Genomic DNA, 23883 nt, shown 5'->3' on the forward strand with positions numbered 1-23883 from the left:
TTCAGCTGCTCCACGCACACTTCTCCTGCAAACTGGCCGGCTCCTGCACTCTGCAAGGATGCACATTTACTGCGGGGATCACCTATTTCCTTATTACGTTGATCGAGTTTTTCTTTTTCAATAGGTATCTTTTGGACTGAGAGACGGTGTGGCAGGCCTGACTTTGTTAGCGTTTTTTACTATGTTATCAAGGGACCCAACAAACTGCGTGCTGGGAATAGCTAGAGAGCTCCTGCCCAAGAGATTTTTGCAGCTTAGGCACATAGAGGAGGAGGGGGAAACTGAGGCACGAGGAAGAGAAATAACTTGCCCAAGGTCACAGAGGTGGGCTGTGGCAGAGCCAGGAACCAGAACTCCGTATCTAGTATGCACACGCCTGCCTTGGGTCATTTTGTATGTGCAGCATGGAGCGCAGAGATATTGCCTTTCTTACAAATTAAATAGTAATTTTCTAGAGCCGGTGATGAAATTACCCCATAATACAGTACTTGCCTGAAGAAATTATTGCTTATCAAAATATTTAGATAGTTGTCGCTTTTCATACAAAATGATGCAGGTCCTGCTCAAATTAAATTGTCGAATTAATCCATAAATGGAAGGCTTTTTGCTAGCAATGTTTCTTGTGAAGTCCCTATATAAACACACCACACAAGTGAGAGGAAGCATTTGTACCTAATTGGCTTCACCATAATTTCTAGCAGACATTGGACTCCCCAAGAGAGAGGCGGAAAGGGGAAGCCACACTTGTGTCACCGATGCTGCTGCTCACGTCCACGAAACCTCTCTGCAGTAACAAGACTTTGCATCGCTCTCGGACCGGGGGAGAGGCAGCGACCGAATGAAACCACCTGCCTTCAAGCTGCTTGAAAAACATAGGAAAATAGTGGCACCTAATGGCCAAACGAAGGCTGGATTCTCAGGTCATTTGTGCATCTGATGTGGCATTATTTCATATGCACGGTACTGAGCAGGGCCCGCTGTGCTCAGTGCTGTACAAATGCAAAGACTCGGTCCTTGCCGAAAAAGATTTCTAGCTTTTCTATTCCTTGACATCGTGATGGTGGCTGTGCTAGTCTAATCCTCAAAAAGCAGTTGTCCGATTGTCCTCTCAGCCCTGAGACCAGAGCAATGCAATGCGGGAATAGGCAGAAATAGCGCTCCTTATAACAAAAATTGCATTTTTCCCCCCTTTCAGTGCCTCAACCTGAAATGGAAGCACAGGTAGTTTCCTCCAGGTAGAAACCCTCAATTAAAATACCCCCGGTATTCAGGGGGCACGTCTACTCCTTGCCGTCTCCTCCACAGTGTCCCTCTATAAGAGGAGGGGTGGCAGCCAGGCTCCTCTTGATCCCATGAGCACTGCGCAGCAGAAACCCTGGTTGAAGAAAATGCCTTTTCTATGCAAGCAAATGACTGACTCATACAAAGAGCATCGTATTTCTATGGAAAGCTTTTGCATTTTTGTCCATGCTTAGAGGTGACCAAGAAAAAGAAAACCCCACGTACACCCAGGCTCTGCTCCATCCACCAGCACGAGTTGGGCACCAAGGTCTGTACTGTGCTATTTGGACTCGTGTGAATACAGCCCTATTGAACAAGCACTGGCCGACGAGAGCAAAAGTTTTCCGTGATCCAGCCTCAAATATTGGCCGGCTTAAAACAGATCAGAAGTGTGAGACCCTTCCTTTTATTGTAGAAGTACACAGTGCATGGCACAGAGAGACATGGATACCAATACAGTATAAATACCAGAACTAATTATTGAGAGAGTGAGGAAGGAGAGCCCAGGAAAGGGCCATAGAGGTTATTTAATTTTCCAGTTTTGTTTTAGGCACAAACCTAACATTTCCAGTAATGCCCTTCATTGTAGAAACGCACGGCAGCCCCTCATCTCCCCTGCCCGGAGCATGGATTGCTCCATTACAAGCACTTCTCGTTTGGTGGCTTTAGTCCCATTTTCCTGCCCCTCTATCATTTCATCAATACACACTAGATGCTTTTGTGAAGCTCTAGAGGAAAATGTAAGCCATTTGCACAGATAAGGGCTGCCAGGTTGGTAAAATTTAGGGTTCTCCCCCTGCTGCTCTGGTTCTCGAGAGTCCACATTCAAGGAGCAATGGGCTCCAGCTGCAGCAAGGGGGGTTTAGTTTGGATTTAGGAAAAAACTTTCTTACTAGGAGGGTGGTGAAACACTAGAGCAGGTAACCCAGCAAGGTGGTGCAGTCTCCATCCTTGGAGGTTTTGAAGACCCAGGTAGACAAAGCCTTGTCTGGGATGCTGTAGTTGGGGCTGGTCCTGCTTGGAGCAGGGGGTCAGACTAGATGCAGCCTCCTGGAGGTCCCTTCAACCCTCATCATCTATTATTCAAATCCAGCCTCCCTGTATAAAGTAAAATAATACGCTGGTGTAAAACTTCAATTAACGGTATTTGTATGTAATCGCAATTCGATCATAAAAAATTCATGTTTAATGTGGTTTAAGGCTCACCTGCCTTTCTGTGAAGGAGATGGATGAAATTGCTTCTGATTATTTTCTCCATTAGTTGCCCATTACATCTGAATCGTGACGACAGGTGAAAGACAAGCAATGAATTGAAGGACCCAGCCCAAATTAGATGCTAGGGCGCTCTGCTTCTCCCTTCTTCCAGCAAATCTAGCATCTCCTACCAGAAAGTTAAACCAAAATTGCACATACATTCATTTTGCTGGTCTTTCAGTCACAGGCGCCAGCTATTTTGCTGCCAGTGTAGTGCAGTGACTTAAGAGATCATGGATGTTTGATTTATTTAGCTTTGCCCAGAGAGGTTTAAGAGGTGACTAAAGTACCTACTCATGGAGACCATTACTCTTCGTAGAGGACTCCACGATTTAGCTGACAATGGCATACGAATGGGAGCCCGTAGGCTGGAAAGCGGACTCCAAAAGCAGATCTATGGGTCGTTGCAGACAAGCAGACCTGCCTGCATGCCCCCGGCAATGTTGTGGCAAGAAGGGTTAGTGCGATTCCGGGCACGTTGCACCAGGATGGCAAGTAAGACAGTGATTTCACCTCTCTCTGCAGCGCGGGTCAAACCGATCCCAGAATGACGTGCGCTGTTCTGGAGCCAACATTTTTAAAAGGATGTCAAAACCCTGGGATGGTAGAGATGGTGCTGCAAAAGGATAAGTCAACAGTTGGACAGAAGGTCTGATGGCAAGAGGCTTAACTAGCTTAATCCATTAAGTTATATCTGAAGGAAGAAAGAGAGATGACTTGATCCCAGTGCAAGTTTCCTTGCGGGGAGAAAATTCTGCATCTTAAAGATCTTTAATCTAGTAGAGAAAGAGACGTAGCAAGAACCAAGGGCTGGAACCGGAAGCCCAATAAATACTGACTTGAAAAAGGGGACAAACAGGGAAGGCTACTAGCATGGGAAGACATGGTGGCTTTTTAGTCATCTAGTCTTCATTTGAAGGCTGCTTTGGTCAAATCCAAGGCGCTTTTGGGCACTTTACACAAGTAACTGGGTAGAAGGAATGGCCTGTAACATAGAGAAGGCCATTAGATGACCTCCTGGCTTTGAAGCTTATGAGTAAAGGGTCCAATTATAAGGCAAGGTCATTAAGAAGTGCTTTAGCATTATGTGGGGAGAATGACTGCAAACCCATCTTGCCCTGAACACAGGCACAGATGATGGAGATGTGCAAGAAATGTGTGGCCATATGTTGGCGGTTCCAACCGGGTCAAAAAAGGCCAAAGAGAAAGCGACTTTCCTTTGGAAACGGTGCAGTCTTTCCTGCAAGAGCGTCAGCAACAGAATAATATTTCAGGACATTGTGACCTCATTTCCATTCTGACGAGGGATAATAAAGCCATGCCCAGGGTGCCTGACGAGCTGGAAAATAAAGGAGGAATTAAAAACTTGAGGAGTCTTGCTGCTCCTAGAAAAGGCTAAAGCGGATTATCTGCAAGGCTTTTGTGCTCGCTCATTATCAGGCGTACGAAGCCCACGAAGGTGTCTACGGAGAACATTTATTTTACTGCAGACTGCAAGCGCAGCCAAACCGAGTCATGAGATATCCCTCCAATATTGGCCTCCTTGCTGTCCCAGTGTGGAAATTGGGAGCTGCTGAAGTTGTGGAGTTATCGGGGCAGAGGACCAATAGTCCCGGAGACAAAACTTCACCCCTGCAGAAGGGGGAGTGATACCCCGAGGCAGAAAGTGCCATGCAACATTTCCCTCCTGCTCCTTTTACTACGAACCCAGCAAAACAAAGGGTAGCGGCCAAGGTGCTGTTGGTAGCAAGAAAGACCCATCGCCACTGCCCCGAGACTTGGCGTTTCGGTCCTGCCTGAAAGCAAAGGAGGGCGCAGGTCTTGTATTTTGAAGCCGGGCAGATGCGGGAGGAAAGCCGGCGCTCCTGAGACTTGCTTCACCATCCCCTGTGTCTGCATCACTTGTGTGAGCACAAAAGACCACGTCGCCAGCTGTTTTGTGTTGATAAGAAACCACTGCCAGGTAATCTGCACTCAGTGTATCGCCACTGCATGGAGCCAGAAACACAAGCTGGGGGGAAAACCTGTGTCATAAGTCTTTGCTTTTAAACACCGAGGACCCCTCTCAGCTACGAGAGGCAGGAACCACAAAAGCCCCGAAAGACGAGGATAAAATGAACCCCTTGTCTGCTTGAACCAACTTATTGACTAAGACCCGGACCCCATAATGCTGATGAAACCCAAGGGGAAAGGACCGATTCCTTCGTCGATTCTCCACGACAGCAGTAATGTCCGCTCGCATCGAGGTGCCGTCCTCATCCGACCGGGCCGGGACTAGGATGTAATAATTTGACTCGATGCCAGCCGTCTTCACTTGTTCGTTATATGATGATGGGAAGAAAGTCTCCCTTCTCCTGGCCAGTAACCAAGGTACTTGGCATTGTGTCTCCAATTTCCCAGGGGCGGCAGGAACAGGGAGGGGGACAACCTGTGCCTAGACAGAGTTGTGCCCTCTCATTGGGGTCCAACCCCTGCACCTCTACGCTGCATTTCCAAGCCAACTCAGGCCCCCCTGCCTGTAAAAACCCCATAGACCATAGACAGCCGCTCCTCTGAAGGACTGAAAGAGGAGGGATCGATTCCCATTAGTATTATGGCATTACAGCAAGGCCCCATCTAAGATAAAGGGCTTGCCGGGTATGCCCTAGAGTATGGTAGTCCCCCCCAAAGGAGCCGACACTTAATAACTCACACGCATTATCAAACAGTGAATAAATACTGCAATGCAAGTGCCAGACCTCACACCCGGGTCGAGTCTGCTTGGAAATGCTGTAGTGGCCCAAATCCAGCAGCAGCTAAAGAGTTCAGCTGCGGTGTTGGATGAATTAACCGGATCTGTCCTCGACCCTCCGAGATGTCACTACATGCCATGACTCTTATTTCCCTGTAAACTTGGTCTTTATGAATGGGGAGCCCGAGGAGGTATTGACGTTTGCCAGCGACACGTACGGATGGCAAAATGCAGTGACCGGCCCGCTCCGAAGAGCCTGCTTTGGATGCAGACAGAAGGCGGCTGGTTAGTGGAGGAGTGGGCTATAAGAGCCGCTAAAGGACAATAAAGAGATCATCGTTGGTAGGTAGACAGAAGGGAGAGGACCGTGCTAGTGGATACTGGGGCATGCCAACGGGAGCCACGAGGCATTGACCTGCACTGTCAGAAATACGCAGGCAATGCAACACTGCAGCACGAAATGCAAGCAAATCAATAGGATGTCATGGGAGAGAATAGTACGTGCATTGCAAAGGACAGAGACTTGTGTCAGATACAGGAGCTGCCTCCATAAAGATGGCTCGACTCCCTAACTCTATGCCTTTAAATGGCTTCACCAGCCACCTCGGACGTTCCTGTATAGTCCCAGAGCTAAATGCCATAAGGACCTGGGCATCCGGTAGGCATTGCAGTGCCCATCTTTGGACCCCTGCCCTGAAATACCATCCACAACACCCAGGTCTTTGCTGGGATGGGGGGAACCTGCCTATGGCTCCTTCTCCAGGGTCCGTTAGATATTGAATCCGACAAGCATTTCCCATAGGATGCAAGAGCTGTTCAGAGGACCCAGGGATGCCTAGATCCTGGGTGTATATGCAAGGCAGGTACCCCAAATTTTACTTGGGAACTCCTGGCTCTAAACCAGTGATGCCAACTAAGCTTAGGCCCCTGTAACTTCAGCCACAGCTCAGCAGGGATCTTCAGGACCACAACTTTGGACTTCAGCTGCTAAATCCTAATCCCACCCAGGTCTGAGTTTAAAGCTTTTCAGATTTTTGCTGCCGTTAGGAGATTTGCATCCTATTTCCAGGTATAACAGGCTTACCGGAAATAGAGCAGGCTTCACCGGATCAATACAATCTGAGGAGTAACAGGAAAGGTTTTTAATCTGGTGCTACATAAATAGTCCCAAAAGGGATGTAGTGGAGCCAGTTAAAAATATTAAAATCGGCTTATGATTGATTTCCATTTAAAAGTGTCATACTGCCAGCACGAGCTCATACCTTTCCTGGGGGCAGTGAATGCTGGCCTGCGCAGAAAGGAGGTGGATATTGAGAAGGACCCTGTAAAATGGGGGATTTGTAGCTGAACTGCCCTATAACAGGTGCCGAGATTCAGGAGACCGAACAGCTGATTTTGGTGCCCGCATTTTGCAACACTCGAATGCTCCAATTTGTAGAGAAATTAAACTATAAAAAAGCGCCAGTAAATGTCACAAATAATCATTCAATAATCACCCCTGCTTAAGGAATAGGGCTAGTCATGTGATTTGCTGTAACTGGATGAATATAGTCATCAAGGGACCTGAGAGCACTTGCTAACCCTACATCGGGATACGGGCTCCGCAGCGATGTTGCAGTAGCCATCAAGGAAATGCAGCCACCTTTGGGGAGGAAGGCAGGAGCTATTTAACAGCATTTAGCCACGTCCTAGAGAGGTTGTTCTGTAGCTGCAGAAGGAATATGTGTATTCCCCAAAGTTAATTGTAGTTAACCACTGTTATCCTTGCTAATTGTCCTTCAGGCCTAAGGAAAGGGCTGCCCAGAAATGGTAACGACACTGGCTACACATCTGACCCAAAGAAATGATTCCCCTCCCTCCGCATCATCCTGCTATAAATGGGTCTCTGTGGGCATTACCATTAGGACCTCAGTTTGTCCAGCCCCATGAATGGGGATAGACCCCAGTTTGTGACTACAGCCTGCCTTGTCTGTTCCTAGGCAGGCTTTATAATAGGTGGCCATATGGAAACACTGTCTGTTTGCTTGCTCTCAGCATACCAAGCTGCTCTCCAGCTGCAACCTGTCCTCTTCTTCCCCTGCCAGTCCCTGACATTGCTGCCCAATTGGCGAATAATTTTGTGTTTGATAAAAAATGTGAAATAGCAAAGGGCCAAGAACCGATCCTTGCAGGACCCCACCTCCTTGATGAGAGTGCCCCTTCTAGAGCCGAGCTGCGAGACCTCTCCGGTGCCTGCTGTATCGTTCTGGTTTCCTAACTGAGATGCTGTCTGCTCCCAAGTCAAATGCCTTGGACCGTTTCTCATCATCGGCATCAACAAAGCCTCCCGACTGCCCACGGCTGGAACCAGAGGAGCGCAAACAAGATGCACAGGATCAGGGCGGCAGGCAGGAATCAACAGCTTCATTAAGTCAACAGCAAATGACTGAAATGAATAGTAAGGCCAGAAAGACAGGAGTCAATCGTGCAACACCAGATGCAAGGGCTGTTAGAGGCAGAAACAGCATTCACACGAGCATTTCTAAACCTTCATGATACTGGTTATTGCAAACAGTGTCTGCAGCAGACTCACCAGGGCCTGGATGAGGAGCACGGAGGCCCTTGGCTCTGTATATTATGAGCTGTTCGGTAACTTAAGGAAGAGCAGCAAAATGCCAACATTTAATAAACTCCCGTATAGCCCTCATTCCTTAGACCTACTTTTATTCTCTGGCCACCCAAGAGGAACTGGCTGGCCAGCTGAGCTGTCCTAGCCAAAGTCAGGAGTCAATCCACATTGGACTTCAAGAAACTTCGTCTTCCTCAGCTTTCCATCAACTCCTAACTCCTGCAGATTGCATCCTCACCTCGTTCTGTGTGCAAGTCCCTTACTACACCTTTTAAACAATTTTCTTCCAGCCCAGCTGACTGCAGGGAGCTGGGAATTAATAGTTTCCATGTAGGGGGAAGAGAAAAACAAGTGAATCAGTTGCTGCTGTCAGTAATATTGATTCCAGCCCATTGGCTTTGCCCTTTTGCTTTAAGGGGAACGCATCCAGATCGCTGTGGACGTTTGGCCAGGCAGCAGCATCACATCTTACTTAATACCTCTGCATGGGCGGATGTGACTTCCTCCAGACTAAAAGCAATTTGCTGAGCAGCTACCCATCACCTTCCTTCAGCCTTGTTGTAAGCAATGCGATAAGAGAGACTGTAATAATTTAAATGAAGAAGCCACAGAAATACTTCTCCGATCTGGCTGGAACCAAAAAACAAAGGGGGGGGGGGAGGGGGTTGTAGTTGATACATAAACATGGCATGTATTGCATTTTTTTTTTAATTAAAAATCTACGACTAATAATTAAATGCAAACGCTGATGTGACACTAATGCAACATTTAAGAAAAAGAAAAGACTGGAAAAATGAGTCCTTATGAAAAAATCCAGTTCAGGTCTAAGCTTTTGATAGATTCTCGGTGTGCAGCATGCTGCCAGCACCAGGGCTGTAGTATGTGGTACAATAACCAAGGCAAAATTGGAAACCTCTTAAAAGTAGCCACCATATTTATGATTTTAAAGTCCACTCAGGTGTTCTGAAGCTGCTTTGAGAGATGGGGTAGAGGGTTGTAGAAGTTTATTACACTTTAAGTATTTTTCATTCTCCATTTTATCTGCCCAAAATGGCCCTCGGTATTTCAGACTATGCCCATCTGGCAGAATTAAAAGTGGAACAAGAGTAAGCAATAGCAAAGGAGTCATTTTTCTGGAGGGGACAAAGTTACACCCAGAAGGAACAAAGTTAAATACACACACATGATATTATACACACACGCCCCAGCGGTTTGCTAGGATGGGATGACCATCCTAGCAAACAGGAATGCTGAATCTCACATCCCAACCCTTGGTTTTCCAGGTCAAATTTTTTCCTTAGAAGAGTTCACTTGAAGAAATGAGACATTTGAGTGAGTCTGCTGGAAGGGTCAACTGCAAGGATCAATCATAAAATCACAGACAATGAGGGCTGGGAGGGACCTCAGGGGTCACATCTAGTGCAACCTCCTGCTCTAAGCAGGACCAGCCCCAACTACATCATCCCAGCCAAGGCTTTGTCTAGCTGGGCCTTAAACATTTCCAAGGATGGAGATGCCACCAGTGCTTCACCACCCTCCTCAGGAGAGAGTTTTTCCTAATATCCAACCTCAACTTCCCTTGCTGCAGCTTGAGCCCATTGCTCCTTGTCCTGTCATCTGCCCCCTCTGAGGACAGCCCAGCTCCATCCTCTTTGCAGCCCCCCTGCAGGGAGGTGAAGGCTGCTATTCAATCCCCCTCGGTCTTCTCTTCTGCAGACTCCATCAGCCCAGTTCCCTCAGCCTCTCCTCACCAGTCCTGTCCCCCAGCCCACAACCATTTTCATTGCCCTTTCACTGGACTCTCTCCAATGTGTCCACATCCTTTCTGTAGTGGGGGCCCGCAGCTGGACACAGGACTCCAGATGTGGCCTCCCCAGTGCTGAACAGAGGTGAAGAATCACTGCCCTCCGTCTGCTGGCAACGCTCCTGCCAATGCAGCCCAGGATGCTGGTAGCCTTCCTGGCACCAAGGGCACACTGCTGGCTCCTATCCATCATCTTCTTGCCCCCTGTCCCCCCAGGTCCTTTTCTGCAGAGCTGCTGTCCAGCCCGTCCCCCCAGCCTGCACCGGTGCAGGGGATTGCTCCCTCCTCAGTGCAGGACTTTGCACTTGTCCTTGTTGAACCTCATGAGATTTCTTCTGGCCCAATCCTCCAATTGGTCTAGGTCACACTAAATCCTAACCCAACCCTCCAGCATATCTATGGCACCCCCAGCTTGGTGTCATCTGCAAAGTCTGGAGGTGCTGGTAAAGGAGCAGCTAGCCGGGTGCTGAATCACACCGCAAACTGGTACAGAAACCGTAGCACAAATGGTCAGTAAGGACTGCTGGTTTGCAGAGGACCCAAATCCATGCAAGTGCCTAAAAATGCAGTAAGTCAGTGGGAGAAGGATGCTTCACTCCCAGTTCTGTTGATAAAAGCCTCCCTGCCAGGGCTGCTCCATCTCCGCTAGCTTGGAATCGATTAAAACAGGTAAGTCCAGAGACGTGGGGGGAAAGATACATCTGTCATTTTAAAACGCTGCATCCCTTAGTCTTAGCATAAAAGAACAATTATGAAGTCGCTTTAACAGGAATACACCACTCGCTGTATAACATCCTGGAGCTGAACTGAAGCCCCAGGACAACGATCTCGGTCTCAGGCAGCTGATTTGATAGCGTTTCACAGTAAAAACAGCTTGGTAGCAAATCCTTTGCATTGCAAAGCTGCACCCATTGCACATTTCTCCTTTGAGCCAGCGGTTTCGCTGCAAGAAAGGCAACAGAGAGAACAAGCAGGGCAAGCACACCTGTCCAGATGATCCCCAGGACGCAGCAGGCTGGTGTCTCTCCTCTGACAGTGGGGGCACTTCCCTTGGAGGAAACCCTCCTTCTCCTCTTCCTCCTCTCCAGCTCCCCATCCAGCTAGGTCAGCTTTCACCCGACAAAACAATTCAGCGCATTTCACATAACTTTATTATTCTGACTTTCCAACTCGTTAACTGCCCTGATCAGCAAATAAAAGCCTCCTGCGGCAGGCGAGGAAAGCGATTGAAAAAGCCGTAAAAGCGGAGGGGAGAAAGCTGCCTGGAGCTAAAACAAGCTGGTGCTCCCGTCCTCCGGAAAGCTCCCTCCGTAAATAGAGAGCGCCAACAGGTGTATTACCCACCCTTGGATTGCACATCATTATTAATCATTGTTTCTGCACATACCCATTCCTCCTTAGTTCATGCTTGCAATAAAACAAGCAGATTTGGGGCTGTTTGGTTTTTAAAGATTTCTAGGCAGAGCTCGCCTGGCCATGCTTCCCTGGGACAAGGACTGAGGCTGGCGGAGGCTGCCATGGTTCACTGGTAGGCAATCGTTGCTCCTGGTGTACATGGAAGAGGTCCAAGACAGTTGCCGGATGAATCCATCTGTGGCTTTCAAGCCCAATTTAAGAGCAACGCAGCTTGTTACAAGCTTCACAGGTCCACGTGTTGTCCGAGCTGGAGTCCAGCTCAGCTCACTGCCTCCTTCTCTCTCGCTTTGCTTCCATCCTGGATCGAGGCCACTTTGCGCTGAGCTGCACCCAGTGCCAGATGTTCCCTCCAGACCAGATGGGATCCCGCGCAGATGTTATACAGCGCGTGGCATGTTCCTATTCAAGTGGCTTTGCAGTTGTTTCTTTATTCTGAGGCTGAAGGACGAGTAGTGTTAAAATGGCAGATGCATCTTTTCCCTTACATCTCTGTGGAACAACTTCATATCATTTTTGCACATCTCGTGGTAGCGCCATCGGGAGCGACCTTGGCTTTTAGAGCCATCGCGAATCCCACTATACAAAATATTCTGGAGGATACAGTCTCTTCCTCTGGATCTGGCTCATCCATTGCAACCTCCTCTTCTTGATAGCGGTTTCTAAGTGCGTCAGTCCTGAGCCGTCCAGTACCTGTGTTTGGAAATCCATCTTCCCACTTCCTTTTCAGGGTCTTACACAGATATCTCATGTGCTCGATCTCTTGAAGTGCCTAGCATGTGGTCCTCATTTCTGAGCCATAAAGCAGGGATGACAGCACACAAGTTTTGTAGGTGTGCATCTTCACCTCGCCGTTATTCCAGGCTCCTTTCTGTAATAGCCCGAAATTCGTAGCTGCTTTTCCGATTCTGTTAGCCACCTCGGTCTGAAGGTCAGGATTTCTGCTGATCCTACAACCCCAGTAGCAACAACCTTCAACGACACGCAGGGGTTTATCCTCCAGAGCGATATGGTATTGGTTCTTCCACCCTTTGGTACGTGGTCAGTCTCTTTGAGACTAAATCGCCATCCCAAAGCTCCTGCATAACTCAGAAAATCAGCCCAAGAGATTCTGCAAGGAAGATGCACAGTGAACAACCAAGGCTGCATCATCTGCAAACAGGGAATCTCTCCTTGGGGGGTTTGAAGACCCAGGTAGACAAAGCCTTGACTGGGATGATGTAGTTGGGGCCGGTCTTGCTTTGAGCAGGGGTTGGACTAGATGTGACCTCCTGAGGTCCCTTCACACCCTCATTTTCTATGATTTTATGACTGTCCAGCATGGGAATGCTAAATGGCAGAAGCTATACCTGCAGCGGCTACAACCCCATGCACCGAACTTCTCTCGCGAGCTTCACTTCACTCATTGCAAGCAAATCAAAAGGTTGGGTGGGCGAAGCGGAGAGTTTGCAGCTGGTAAAGAGTGGCATGCCTCTGCTGAGCTCAGCGGTGTCCTGCCCTGGACATCAGCCTGGGAGATGCTCTGGATTTGGCTGCAGTGGTGTCTTAGTTCAAATGTCTGCCCCCTCCACTGTGTGAATATACACTCAGGGCTTGAGGAGCAGGGGAAACCTTTGCTGGAGAGGGAGTCTGGAGGTAAACTCTGGGAGACGATCGCCCAGGGCCACCCCAAACGGAGGAAGAGTCTGCCGCGGGGATCTCAGTACTTTGAAACCTCATAACAACAAGAGATGGGAAATCAGGAGTGACAGAAAGTGCATCGTGGACCGAACCAAGAACCCAGAGCTACCCACCCTGCCCGGAAACACGTGCCCCAGCTGCAAGAGTCTAGCAATCCTGGACCAGCCTTGTCCACCATCTTCAGACCCACAGAGAAGACCATCATCCTCGACTGCGAGGGGCTGCCGATGATGAATGCTACAACTCTTCCCTGGGGAGCTCCGGGAGCAGAGTGTAGTTTCCACCTACTTGGAGGACGCTTCGACTTGGCCATGGGCACCTTTGCAATAAGTGTCTGCAAAGGCGATTGTGCACTGCCCGCACCCTAAGGGGTCAAGAGGCTAAAAATCAGACCCTGCAAAAAGTGCATATGCACATAGCACATGGGCTCTTTATACCCTCTCTGCTGGCTGCCATAAAGGGAGCACCCAGGATTTCTCCAGCTAGCCCTTTACCTTGATGCGCCTCACTCTCCCCCTGCAAACCAACGTGGGCTTTCATGACAGCCCAGTAGCCGAAGAGCCGCGAGTTGGAAAGCAGCAGGGTCCCATTTGCCTGGCCGGGGAAATACTTTGCTTTAGCTGGAGTGCCCAAGCCCGCGTTTAAGTATTCACCGCGACGTCACCGGGCCTCATGAATTCCTCCCGTGCTCGCGTGGCTCTCGCATCCGTTTCTATCAGCCTCCCGGGGTAATTTATTATTAGTTAAGAATTAATAGACAGTTGGAAGTATAATGTTACATTTTTCTCTTATCTGCTGGTGCTCAGAAGCATTTCGTGCAGCAGATCAAGCATTAAATCTGTCATGTAAACACATTATTTTGTCATGTAATGCATTATGATTGCACGCTTCCAGGAAAATGAACAGCTCTTAATGGCTCGTGTTTGATGTGCACTGTCAACAAAACTCAGGAAGAATTTATAAAGGTGTTGTACTTTAATGAGCACCTGTTTAATAAGGGTCTGTGTATAACTCAAAGTGTAGCTCTTAGAAGAGGCACGCGGTACAATGAATTTCAATGTGAATGATAAAGCTTGATCTAAATCTCCAGGCTCTCTCACAGGAAAGATAATAAGATACAGGGAGTTGTTTATATGCAATAAATCAAGCCTGCCTCTCATTTTCGCTTGGAATTTTCCTCTCTCCTTCATCAGGATTTGTGAAGCTACAGACATCACCCTGGAAAGTGCCACATGGTATTATTAAAGCCGAAAATTCATTTCTTTGGTGCGGGGGGGTTAAGTCAACCGTGCTGGGGGAACAGATGAACAGCCGGAGCTGGGAATATGAGCCGGTGAAGGCCAGCCCTGCTGAACAGGTGGCCGCCGTCGGGCCAGGAGATCGGCAGAGGGAGGGCATTAACTGGAGGGCGCGGAGAAGCACCGGAGAGCGGGTCGACGTCTCAGCACGTTGCATTTTGTTTGCAGAAGCAAGGGATCGGCGCTCTTTGCAGCAGTAGGGGCTTTCTGCACATCTATAAAAATGCAGGTGTGGTCATGACTAGCTCGAGAAATAAGGGTCGCTTCTCCAATAGAGATGACTCCGTAAATAACATCCAAAAGTGGTCCAGGAATCATGTCCTACACAGCTCCGGATTCCCCATCCAAGTGTTCACAGCTAGTATCCTCAGGGCTTTATCCTCCCCTCCCACTCCAGAGGTGAAGAGCAAATCTAATTTCCATGCACTGTCTCTAGATAAGGGCATATATGGTTTATCGACTTAATTCCCGTATCATCTGATGATCTGTTATAGAGATGAAGCACTCGACAGCGCTCTGCTCTATGAGAGTGCGCGCTGCCGAGACCCTCGGTGCCTGGGGAGGGGAGGACGATTTTTATCATCCCATTCCTCCTTGTGCATTTCTCTCATGATCGCTGCTCAAACCTAATAAACCGGCTCCATTTATCACTGGCGTCGGAGGGTTTTTACTTCCTTTGAGTGCTGACGGATGAATGCCTACCCTAATGCAAAGCGGCAGAGAGCAGGGTCAGGCAGGAGATAGCGACGGCCGATTGTGGAAAGTGCATCCCGACTTCTTCCACGGGGACATCGCTCATTTTGATGGGAAGAGACAACGGCGGAGTAGGAGACGCTGCAGCCTTATCGCTTTGTGGCATGCATCTCTCAAGTCTCCGGGGCTGCGGAGGAGGACTGGACCGGCTCGGTCTCGGGAGGGGAGGACCATCTGGTGCAATTCCCCGTTCTCTGCAGAAGCCGTCCTCCATCAGCTCAGGGGCTGGTTTGTGCTAGGAGCACAGGTGATGCACATAGATGAGCTACGTAGCAATTTTGTCCTGTTTTGCAAAAAAAAAAAAGCATTAACCCCAACACCCTGGCCAAAAAAAAAACCTCAGTGAGGGATTTCTTTTCAGGAGAGAAAGTCTTTACAGAAGGGATAGGCTCCATCTTAGCTGAAGCCAGCAGCTGGCACAGAAAACACATGAGGTTTGGGGGGATTTAGAGCCAGGAATTGGGAGCAAGCTGGCAGGTGTGCTCAGGTCAGGCAGAGACAGCTGCTAGGGATGTCTCTAGGAAATGGTGTTGGCAGCTCGGAGAAGCTGCCGGCCTCAAAGCCCAGCGCGCACAGAAGGGGCACTGGCCTCCTGGAAGCAGCCTCTTCCAAGACAGACAATAGCCAGAAGTCATCAGCAGTTTATAGGATCCCAGGCAGCGTTTTTCAGCACAGCACAAGTACCCTGGGCAACTTCCAACTCGTCTAATTAGATCTTCCCTAAGTTCTCCCTTGCTGCTTCATCTAGCTACAATATTCTTCATTTCCTGCCCAAATCTCCTGTACCTTCCTCACAGGGATGTCGTGAGGTATTGCTAATTGATGTTTATAAAGTGCTTTGAGAGCCTGCGATGAAAGGCACTAAAGAACAAAGCTGGATCTATGTTTAAGAGGCAGCGGAGGGAATTTTAGCAGCAAAATCATGAGGAAGAGGGGGAAAAAAAACCAAGCAAATTAAACGAAAGATAGGAAAGGCCAAGCGTGCTGGAGGATGCTGCAGAGAGTTGTGTAGGCTCATGACTCAGTGCATGATTGATGAGACTTTCTGGGATCCTCAGTATCTGAAGCCAGCTTTTTGAACATAGATAGAAAGAGAGAGGCAATAAGCAAGAAGCTGGCTGGTGCAATTATTTTGTTACCAAAAGCAGAGCGAATAAAAGCAAAGGCAGCTCTGAGATTTGTGCCTTAGCCTCCAAGGACGACTGAGATTTACAAGATCTGGTGCAGCGAGATGGGAATTTGGGACCTCTCCGATGGAAGACAGCTTGAAATAAAGTTTTCATAACAAGGTGGACATGAAGGGGACTGTGGTGGATCATCGCCGGGCCCCCCACCCTTTCTCAGATAAGCTTAAAAACTTTGATGGGTTTCTCTCTCTCCATAGGTGGCTCTAGGGTGCTTTTCAAGTGCATCCGTCCATCTCTCGACATGCAACAGTCCTGGGGCCTTGATCCAAGACCAAGAAGGGCCACCACCAAAGGGAGGTGCAAGCAGCAACAACAAAATTGGGGGTCTGGAAGGGAAAGATTCATTGCTAAATGCTCAGGCAGCAGCAGTCCCCTGTGCTATCACCCCCTGGCAAGGGAGGGAAAGTGCCGAACTGTCCAAGCAAAAGCCCCTGATAACAGGACCCCAAAGCATCGTGCCCAGGAGCGCCTCAAAATGCAGCTAGCTCACATTGCTTCTTGCATGCGGAGAGTCACGATATAACCCCGAGAGCAAACAGCACTGTTGCTGGACACCATCAGGTGACCCCTTAGCCATTACTCAGCCATGCACCGGCAAACCCCACTTCTGTAATGGGACCCCAGGCTTCAGCCCCCAGCGAATACAACCTTGGGCCCAACCCCTCCAGCAGCGCTTAAATGCAGACAAATGTCCAACACGGGCATGCAACATCCTCCGTCACTTCAGGCTTTCTACACTAAGTGACTTGGAGATGAGACAGGCGTTAAAAACACTTCCAGTACATCAGGAGTTACGGCAGAAGGAAGGTTATAAACTGCTGTGTTGCATCCGCTGGAGATGGAATAAGAAGTAATGGACTTAATCGGCAGCCAGGGAGAGCACGCCAGGCCCTGGGAATAAAAACCCTCTCGCTGGAAAGTGAGTTAAGTACTGGAGTAGATTAGCAAGGCTGCAACATCCCTAACACCAGAGTTCAAGAGCAGGACAGGCAAGCATGGTCTAGGTATACCCGAGCCTGCCTTGGGCAGGGATATGGCCTTGCTGCCCATCAGATGCAATCTGGTGGTCAGGGAAGGGCCTTGGACGCTAGAAGTTACGGTGTCTTGTTCCAGCGTTGCTGTTAACTCGTGAACCGACCTGGGTAAATCTCTCCCCCTTTCACAACCCTGCTAGCTTCAGTGGCTCGGTGCTTTGCAGGTGGGGAGAGAGACAGGGTCTGTCTGCATTGCAGCCCTGGCATGTCTGGGGAGGGAGGGCCCTGATTGCACGTGCCCAACCCAGAAACAGCAGTGGAGCCGCTACGGAGGTACCTGCCACGGCAGGTCGCACACCTGCTGGGGACAGAAAAACCAGCATCACACGGCCCGTGTGCGAACCACGCTCCCATCAGCTCATGGGGACAGTGCTACAATCCAGCTTCTCTTACAACCCAACCACCACCAGAAAGCTTTGCTCAGATGCGTGTGCAAGGGAAAACTCTTGGTGGGCACGACCTTCCCACTTGCAGGGTAGGTCTAGAGAGGATGGAGCTGGTGGTGGCAGATGACAGGACCAGGAGCAATGGGCTCAAGTTGCAGCAAGGGAAGTTGAGGTTGGATATTAGGAAAAAAAATTCTCCCTAGGTGGTGAAGCACTGGAGCAGGTTCCCCAGAGAGGTGGTGCAGTCTCCATCCCTGGAGGTTTTTAAGCCCCAACTACACAAAGCCATGTCTGGGATGATGTAGTTAGGGCTGGTCCTGCTTGGAGCAGGGGTTGGACTAGATGTGACCTCCTGAGGTCCCTTCAACCCTCATTGTCTATGATTTTATGACTGTCCAGTATGGGAATGCTAAATGGCAATGGCTAGATCCCCATGCACTGAGACTTAGCTTGTGAGCTTCACTTCACTCAGTGCAAGCAAATCAGAAGGTTGGGTGGGAGAAGTGGAGAGTTTGTCTGTATGTCTGGGTTCGGCATGCATGGGCAGGGTTTACAGAAGATCATCTGTCCCAGATGCCCGGTAGACACAGTACTGATCTACTTTAAGTGCTGGTAAAGCCCCCTCCCACCCCCCGAGGATTTGAGCCCTGGCTGGGCATCGTGCTGCATTTCTGCATGGATCTGCCCAGTGCAACCTCACACGCAGACTAGCAGCTCAGCTACCGTTCAGGTGCCAGACACTTCCACAGAGCAAACCAAGGACCCAGCTCTGCTAACGAAGACAACAGCAGGATTGCACCCATTCCCGAATCAGCAGGACCAGCCTGCAGAGCACAGGGACAGCAACGAAGAGAGACCCGTTACAAGAGACCTCAGAGTACGGGTCCTATTTCAGGGGCTGGAAGGGACACCATCCCCTGACCTTACAGGACTTCCTTTGCAGACTGCGCTCCTAAGAACGTCTCCTCAAAGCCCTTTGGTTAGAATTCAATCGACCTTGATGCAATTACATGAATGATGACCAAGTTATTAATATTAAACGGTATTTAGTGCTCCCTAGCCACAAATGAATTGCAACAGCATGCCTTTCTTTTTAACATGGATCATCATGGACATCTTTGGCATTCATGAGGCTGCAATTTGCATGTTGCCATCATTACCTCATCGTACCCTCCGTTAGGCAGCGGGCAAAGGGCACAAGGCACTGGGGGGGGGGGGGGGGGATACAAAAAATAGCATATATGGGTAGGTCAGATGAGATATCGATTCCCTTTGCATGTGCGGCAGTGTTAAGAGGGTAGATGATACTGGTGGCATCTCCTCCCTGCCAAGGAATTTTACCCAATAAAGCATTTAATCTAAAGAACAAGGCTTCAGGTGGCCGTGGTGGGCACAGTGGCTCGTTTATAGTCAACAGAGCTGCATTATAGTCAATGTGATCCTTGCAGTCAACGTAATCATTATAGTCAATGTGATCCTTGCACATTTTAGACTTCAGAGAGGCAGATCACCAGCTCTGCCAGCAAGTCCCAGGTGCCGGTTTCCAACCATGGGCCAACCTCAGCTCTGCAAAGCAAAGACAGCCCAAACACCATGCATAATTCACTAGCAGATAAGGGGGAAAACTAGATTTCATCTATGTTAAATCCTTGTTGTGCATATAGGAATGAATATGAACAGATTTAAAATTAAACAGCTTAATAAGCTGCTGGGCAAATGATCCAGAAGTCCAATAAATAATTCATCCTAGCAACATACATCACGGTGCTGTCAGATCTATGACGCAGATCATGTCAGGGGTCTTGTTTTGTCTGAGAGAGACAACTTAATTCAGCGCAAAGTGAATAATCCAAAATCCCATAAATGATTCATCACTGGATTAAGAGCTATAGATTTCTTCATAGAAATTCTCTGCCTCGTGTTAAGTATGCAAACGAGGATGCGGTGCATATTAAGTACGGGGAGGGCTCAGCAAAGGGGACACCAGTTCTGGTGGTCTCAAAAGCAAGCCCGAAACCACAAAACCTGATTGCATGTGAACCTAGGCAAGGAGAGGGGCTGACTTTGCTGGGCGAGGAGAGTACGTGACCTCCTACATATTAACACAGGGCCAATAAAACGATGTGCTGAAAGATAGCGAGCTTCTCTTCTCACTTTTCTCCTGTCTGGGTACAAGTCCATTCACCTCCCTGGAAATTATAGCTCATTTACACTAATCTGAACAAAAGGCTCAGGCTGAAGAGGTTGCTCAAAGCACATCCGAGTGTGCACGTGGCCGGGGCCGGACACCCCCACTCACCCCTGCTCCAACGGCCTGGCCCGGGCCCGTCCAGCAGCCTGTCCATCTTGCCAGGACTACGCGAGCCCCGTGTCCCGGCGGTAAAGCACTATTTTCTTGTTGATCTCCGTGTGCTCCAAGCAACCGTTGCAGCCAGAAAGAGAGGTATCGTTCTTACAGCAATTTTCTCCAATCAAAAAATGTTGCCATTAGTAATCCATGCATTTTATGGAAGTTGGAACTACCTGGAAACGCAAGGGTGAAAACCCAACTTTCTTCACCGTTTTCCAGCAGGGGGAAAGTCCTACTAACCCCTATTTCAAGCTAAGCAAGTGACAGCATGGCTAAATATACATATATACACTTCCCTTCTATAGTTTCTTTTGAAAAACTCTGCCTCTCCCATGGAAGCCAGATATTAAAAAAATCAAAGGATGATAAAAAACATTTTTGGATTTTACCTACATTGAAAAATGTTGGATTTCCCTTTCTCAAAAGAAATGTCCATTTTTTTTAATTATTTTTTTTAACTTCAAAAATGAGAGATTTTGAAGAATGTCGCTAACACCCCCACCCCTTCATCCCTCTCCATTTTCAACACAAATCCCTGCTGGGTTTTTGGCCTTCTCTCCCTTGAGGTCTTCTGACCTGATCACCTTTTTGGGGCTGAGTCGTAAGGCTGTTTTAGTTAAAATCATAGAAAATGAGGGTTGAAGGGAGCTCAGGGGGTCACATCTAGTGCAGCCCCCTGCTCCGAGCAGGACCAGCCCCAACTACATCATCCCAGCCGAGGCTTTGTCTACCTGGGTCTTCAAAACCTCCAGGGATGGAGACTCCACCACCTTTCTGGGGAGCCTGGTCCAATGCTTCCCCACCCTCCTAGTGAGAAAGTTTTTCCTAATATCCAACCTCAACTTGCCTTGCTGCAGTGGAGCCCATTGCACGTGGCTCTGTCCCCAGTGGGGGCAGGTGACAGCCCACCTCCATCCTCTTTGCAACCCTTAAGGTGGTTAAAGGCTGCTATCAAACCCTCACTCACTTAGCAAGAGCTCCTTGCTCCCTATGGAGGCCCCCCCAACCTCTGCAACTCACTCCTCCCTTTTAGTCCGAAACAGCCCAAGCCTGGTCCTTTTGAGAGCAGGCTGCACCGCGTGGGGAGAGCACCACGGCCGGGGTCAGGGGTGCACGTTGCTTTCTGCGGTCGAGTTATCGCAAGCTGGAGATGGAGGGCAAGAGATGCAAGTCATTAACTGACTATTTTTAAACCAGGCGAGGGCCTTCAGCGCCAGAATTTGCTCTTCCTGGAGGTTGCAAAGCAAAAGGAATAAGGGGGGTAATAAATAATGCAATGCGTGACTAATGCTAGACTGTCACGGAGCGCTTCAGGATGCGAGCGCATGGCTGAGATTTGCAGGCACAGGGATATTTTAGGGTTAGATGAATTGCAAATGAAGAAGACAAGCAGAGCCAGGAGGTGGGACCTGACCCAGAGTCTGCTGAAGACAAGGGAAGATTCCCAGGGATGTCAGTGGGCTTCATTCAGATCAGGCCAGGGAAACCCCTTCCTCCACTCTCACCTGAGACTCAGTCTAGGTTGGGCTCTGGCTCCCGCTCCGCCGAGCATCCGCAGCTCGCGTGCACCATCTGCTGCCGCTGCGCTGACAATACCTTCCTTGTCATTTCCCCCGTCACACGCTGTGCCAGTCTCGTGCCTGCAATGCGATTTAGTCCCATCTCGAGTTCCCCCCAGATACCGAACCACATCATTTCCTTCTGCTTGCCCTACTTCAGATGCCGGTTATAATCCTTCTTTCATGTATATTTGACAGAACAAGGAGCAATGGGCTCAAGTTGCAGCAAGGGAAGTTGAGGTTGGATGTTAGGAAAAACTCTCATTAGGAGGGCAGTAAAGCACTGGAACAGGCTTCCCAGGGAGGTGGTGCAGTCTCATCCTTGGAGGTTTTAAATCCTTGGCTGGGATGATGTAGTTGGGACTGGTCCTGCTTGGGGCAGGGGTTGGACTAGATGTGAGCTCCTGAGCTCCCTTCAACCCTCGTTGTCTCCGAGTCTATGATTAGCCTTAACAAAATAATTAAAAAACAAACCCCAACTAACTAATGCCAAGAAGCAAACCGCTCGGATACAGAGGGACTGTCAGCGCCGTTTGCTACGATGAGGCGTTAGAGAAATCTTATATTCTTGAACTAATCTTTGCAGAGAAACCGGAGGGATGAATGAAGAGGATGGGGGGGGAAAAAATCAGAGCTCATGGTAGAGAAGATCTCTTTTATTACACCAACCATATATCCCTATTTAAAGGACTGCCTGCCCTCTTGGCATTTTTCTTCCCTGTTTTCTCATTATCCAATCCCATTTCCCCAAATATTAATATCTCAGCTTTTAATTACTTTTCCATCCCTCCTCTATGCTAAAAAAATCAGGAGAGTAAGGCCATTATCTCCCCGCTTCAGGCCTTTTTTAGCCAATTAAAACTGGTCATTTCAATACAGACAATCGCCAACAAGTGCTGAGGTCCACATAAAACCAGGACTTAGACCCAAGCTGAATCCATGATTAATTAACCGCATTGCTTCATGCGGCCAAGCCGCCCTCCCTTTAGGCTCCCCAGATATAATCCTGTTCACTAGTCTGAACAAATTAAAACCCACTTGGGCCCAGCTGCAGCCTCCCACTGCAATGCTGGAACAGCGGCAATACATTTTTTCAACCGGGAGGATTTTTTTCTGCCCCTGACTTAGAGGAAGAGGTCTCATGGGATCCTCAGGCAAGCACATGGGCACACTGCAGCCGAAAAAGACTGTGTGTTAACACAGAAAGGAGATGGATGTGCAAATGCAGAGCAGAAGCGCTATTACCTCTCCTCCTCCTCCTCCTGGTAGCCAGCTGGAGAGGGAGCAAACAGCTAAACCCTCCATCACTTTGAGGGGGAAAGGCAGCTCCTTTTGATAGGTGCCTTTGGCCTCCCCTTCACCCAGGCCCATGGACCAGGCAGCTGGACAGGGCAGCCCCATCACCAACCCGATGAGAAACGGCTCCCTGCCACCCCCGTTTTCGGTAACACCGACGCTTTGAGCAGCCACAAGAGAACAGGGAGTGTGGAGCCTGGTATAGAAGAGACCAGGGGAGAAGGGGTACAAACTGAAAGACAGCCATGCAATATCTACAAGGGACTCTGCCCACAAAGCCACAGGGATTACCTGTATCCCAAAAAGGGCCACGTGGCAAACAGATCAGCAGTATAATCCATTAGCAAACTCCTCTGAAGTCTGCCTGTCCCAAACAAACCCTCCTAGATTAGCACAGTGCAAATAACAGACCCTTCCCCTTCCAACCATCCTGCTTTAAGGCGCTTACCTGGGCTTCGCCTGGCAGCCACACGTCCTTTATCTTCTGTAATATCCGCTCAAAGGCTCACTTGAAATCCAAAAAGCAGTGACAGGGTTTCCAGATGCTAAGGACTCATTATCAGATGGGCTTCCCAGCAAGCTGCTGCTACTTTTGCCTGGGTTTTCACTAGGCCCAAGGGCTGCATTTCTTTGGCTCCTATTGTCTCAAAGAAAAGCAGCTTCAACCTTTCCTGGGAGGCCCCCACACCTGGTATCAATGCCTGGTGATTAGCTCAACTAATATGCCCCACCTGGCTTCATCAGGGGTCCAGCCAGCTGCCTTTGCAAATGCAGATCTGAGCCTCAGCAACTATCCAGGGTGCAGGGGGAGACCCACATCAAAACTTGTTAGGTTTTTATAGCTTCTTCGCTGCATTTCTAGGAGTGCTCTTACACAGGGCAAGGCAGACTGCTTTCTCTCTCCGGTCCTGCGCTACTTTCTGAACCTTTGGTGAGAAAATGTTAAAATTACATTTGTTTTATGGCCTGGTCGAGATGGAAGAGGAGACGGGACCCAGTGCAGGGGCTGCTACATAAGTACCTTAATGTTGTATATTAACACAAACCCATGCGGTTATTGTTACCGCGGAGTACGGACCATATTCTAAGTTGGTGCCAAAGGTCTCGGCTCCCGGGGTGGTCCCTGGAGCAAGGCCGGTTATCCCTGCAGGTCTAAAAGTGCAGGTCCTACCTGAAATGCCCAAATGACTGGCTTGGTTATCAGACACTGCTTGACATTCACTTCTGGTGTCTGAAAAATGGCACCAGG

The 23883-nt window shown here is 49.1% G+C and overlaps 1 long non-coding RNA gene across 2 annotated transcripts in view; it reads right to left on the bottom strand.

Annotated features, from left to right (window-relative positions):
* The window catches only part of LOC132243359 (uncharacterized), a 48140-nt gene extending 24257 nt beyond the window's left edge, over positions 1–23883 (bottom strand). For both annotated transcript variants that reach the window (XR_009454833.1, XR_009454832.1), the window contains exon 1: positions 23083–23883. This is a non-coding gene — a long non-coding RNA (uncharacterized LOC132243359). The remainder of the gene's footprint in view (positions 1–23082) is intronic.

This window comes from Alligator mississippiensis, chromosome 9 (genome assembly GCF_030867095.1).
Source record: "Alligator mississippiensis isolate rAllMis1 chromosome 9, rAllMis1, whole genome shotgun sequence".
In the NCBI taxonomy this organism is placed as follows: Eukaryota; Metazoa; Chordata; order Crocodylia; family Alligatoridae; genus Alligator; species Alligator mississippiensis.